This window comes from Mastomys coucha, chromosome X, assembly GCF_008632895.1.
Source record: "Mastomys coucha isolate ucsf_1 chromosome X, UCSF_Mcou_1, whole genome shotgun sequence".
NCBI classification, from domain to species: Eukaryota; Metazoa; Chordata; class Mammalia; order Rodentia; family Muridae; genus Mastomys; species Mastomys coucha.
In genome coordinates this window covers 83872424-83876320 of record NC_045030.1, presented here as the reverse complement: position 1 = coordinate 83876320, position 3897 = coordinate 83872424, and positions in this window count along the sequence as shown.

Below are 3897 nucleotides of genomic sequence, written 5' to 3'. Positions count from 1 at the left end.
TGAGAACAATGCAGAGATGGAGGCCTGGCTTGTGAAATTTCAGAGGGAAGATTAAAGACTCTTATCAGTGTCATGTTGTTTTGATTGTGAATATTCTGTGGTTCTGGTTAACTGGGGCTGAAGTATCAGCTGTGATTAACAAGCTACCAGAACTACTAAAGTGAAAACTTTGCATTACTGGGACTATTGATGCTGGTTAGCTGGAGCTAAGAAATTAGCGGTGATTAAGAAGAGACCAGCATCACTGAGGTGACATCTTCTGGGAAGTGTTTTCTGAGCATACAAAGAGGCTGTGTTCCAGCGATAGCCAAGGTTGAACCATGTGCTGCTGAGGGACTTGGGAATGTGTAAGAGTCACCCAGGTGGTATTGATTTTGAAGGCATGAAGGGGTCATGAAGAGCAGCTGAGGCTCGGCACAGTGTGAAGCCATGGAAGGCCATTGATGAAGGTGCAACCTCAGTTGCAATTGATGGCCCAGGACTGAAGGGGTCATGCAAAGGAGTTGAGGCTTGGCACCATGAAGAGAGCCTATGAGAGGCTATTGATGAAGCCTAGTTACAGCAGAAGACAGCAGTGTTTTGGAAATGTCAGTACCATGAATGACCACCAAGGACAGCAGCGGCAGTGGAGTACAGGCATCTGGAGCCCAGAAGACAAACTGTGTGCTGCAAAGGGCAGAGCTGGAGAAGTGACCAAAGCCCTTAGAGGAGCCCTGAAGATCGTGAATTGGATCCCAGATATTTGTTTTGCTTTTGATTGTGATTGTACCCTGATATTTTTCCCTCTTGAAGGAAGAATGTATTTTATTGGAGTCCACAGTTAAGAGTCTTTGAATTTTTAAAAGATTTTGGACCTTTTATATGGATTGAACTTTTAATATGTAAAGACTGTGGGACTTTAGATCTTAGTGATGAATAAGAAAGTAAAGATTAAGGCTTAATAGTGATGTGTTTGTGTGTCAAATTGACAAGGGGTCAATTGTACTGGCTGGTTTTGTGTGCCAAATTGACACAGGCTGGGGTTGTCACAGAGAAGGGAGCTTCAGTTGGGGAAGTGCCTCCATGAGATCCAGCTGTGGGGCATTTTCTCAATTAGTGATCAAGGTGGGCGGGCCAATTGTGGGTGGTGCCATCCCTGGGCTGGAAGTCTTCTATAAGACAGCAGGCTGAGCAAGCCAGGAAAAGCAAGCCAGTAAGAAACATCCTTCCATGGTCTCTGCATCAGCTCCTTCTTCCTGACCTGATTGAGTTCCAGTCCTGACTTCCTCTGATGATGAACAGCCATGTGGAAGTATGCTGAATAAACCCTTTCCTCCTCAACTTGCTTCTTGGTCATGATATTTGTGCAGGAATAGAAACCCTGACTAAGACATTAACCAACCAAGAAAATACAAACTAAGGAAATTCTGGAATTGAAATATTTAGGAATATGAACAGGAACAGCAGAATCAAGCTTTTTCAACAAAATTTATGAGATAGAAGAGAGAATCTCAGGCATTGAAGATACAATAGAGGAAATAGTACAGCAGTCAAAGAAAAATGTTCCCAACAATAAACATACAGGAAATCTGGAGCATTATGAAAACACTAAATATAAGACTAAGAGGAATAGAGGAATAAAAAAGAATCTCTACTTAAAGGCCCAGAAAATATTTCAAGAAAATCAGAATAAAATTTTCCTAACCCAAAAAAGGAGATGCCAATAAAGTCATAAGAAACATACATACAGAACACCAAATACATTGTATGAGAAATGAAAGTCCTTTGCCACATGATAATCAAAAGACTACATATGGAGAACAAAGAAAGAGTATTAAAACCTACAAGGTAAATAGAATAAATGACATATAAAGGCAGACCTATTAGAATAATACCTGATTTTTCAATGGAGTCTCTAAAAGCCAGAAGAGCTTGGACAAATATCCTAAAGACTCTGAGAGGTGACAGGAACCAAAAAATGACTATACCAATAAACTTTCAATCACTGGAGATGGAGAAAAATTATATCCTATAGTAAAGTCAAATTTAAACTCTGTCTACAAATCTAGCTGTACTGAAGATTCTAGGAGGATTAGTCCAAAGTAAGGATGTTAACTATACACATGAAAACATAGAAAATTAATAATCTCACACCAGAAAAAAAGGGAAATGCATATAGACACACAAACATATCATCCCAACTAACAACAACAACAACAGTAACAACAACAGCAACAACAACTAAAATAACAAATTAACAATCATTGCTCCTGGATATCTCTCAATATCAGTGGTTTCATTGTCCACAATAAAAACAAACAAACAAACAAAACCAGACTACAAAAATGGATGAGGGAACAGGATTCATCCTTCTGATGCACACAAGAAACATACTTCAACATCAAAGGGAGTAGACAGCAAGAAACAATCAAACTAAGGAATGAAATCATAAAATAGAAAGAATACAAAGAATCAATGAAACAAAGAAATGGTTATTTGAGAAAATCAACAAATTGGACAAGCCCTTATCCAAACGAACTAAAGGCAGACAGAGATTATATAATTTAACAAAAGGAGAGGCAAAAATTGGATTTAACCGTAGAATGGAGAAAATCCAGACAATCATAAGGTCATACTTTAAATACCTATACTCCACCAAATTGGAAAGTCTAAAAGGCATAGAAAATTTTCTCAATAGGTAACATTTAGCAAAGCTAAATCAAGATGAGATAAAATTTAAATAGTTCTATAATCTCTAGTGAAATAGAAGAAACCATTTAAAGAGCATAAATTTAAACCTAACTAAAAAATATGCCCAGGGTCAGTTTTTTTTTTATTGCAGAATTCTGCCAGAATTTCAAAGATGAGTTAATGCCAGTACTCCTCAAATATTTTCACAAAATAGATACATTAAGAACATTACTCAATTCATTTTATAAGACCACAGATACCCTGACACTCCTATCATATAAAAACCCAGCAAAAAGAAAAAAATTGCAGAAAATTTCTTTAATGAACACTGATGCAAAAATACTCAATATAGAATTTACAAACCAAATCCTAGAACACATCAAAAAATAATCCACCATGATCAAGTAGACTTCATCCCAGAAGTAGAAATGGTTCAATATATATACATATAGTAAATGTACTCCACTGCATAAATAACTAAAAAGAAAAAAAGAAAAAAACAACAACACATGATGATAATCTCTTTGGGTACCTCAAAAGTCTTTGAGAAAATTCAAAACCACTTCATATTGAAATTCCTCCATATTAGAGATACAAGAAGTATATCTTAACATAATAAATGCCATTTAAAGAGTGTCTATAGCTAACATCAAATTAAGAGGAAGGGAAATAAAGTCATTTCCATTAAAATGAAGAATAATACAAGCGTGTTCATTCCCTTTTGATGATTCAATATAGGACTTGAAGTTTTAACTACAGCAGTAAGACAACTGAAAGAGATCAAGGGAATACAAATTGAAAGTCAATGTATCTTTATTTGTAGATTATGTGATAGCATCCCGAAGTGACTCTAAAATGTCAATGAGGGAAGTCCTGAGGTTAAAAAAAAAACTTTCAACAAAGTAGGTAAATCCAAGATTAACTAAAAAAACAGTAGCCCACACATACACACATGACAAATGTACTGAGAAATACATCAGAGAAACATCACACTTCTGAATAATATTAAATACCTGGGGGTAACTCTAACCAAGCAAGTTAGACTAATATGAAATAAAATTCAAGTCTTTGATGAATTAAGTAGAAGATATAAGAAGATAGAAAGATCTCTCATATTAATGAGTTGATACAATTAACAGTAAAGATAGCCATCCTACCAAAAACAATTTTGAAATTCAATGAAATTCATCAATATACCCTAGGGATCCTGTATTCTACCACAAGAAG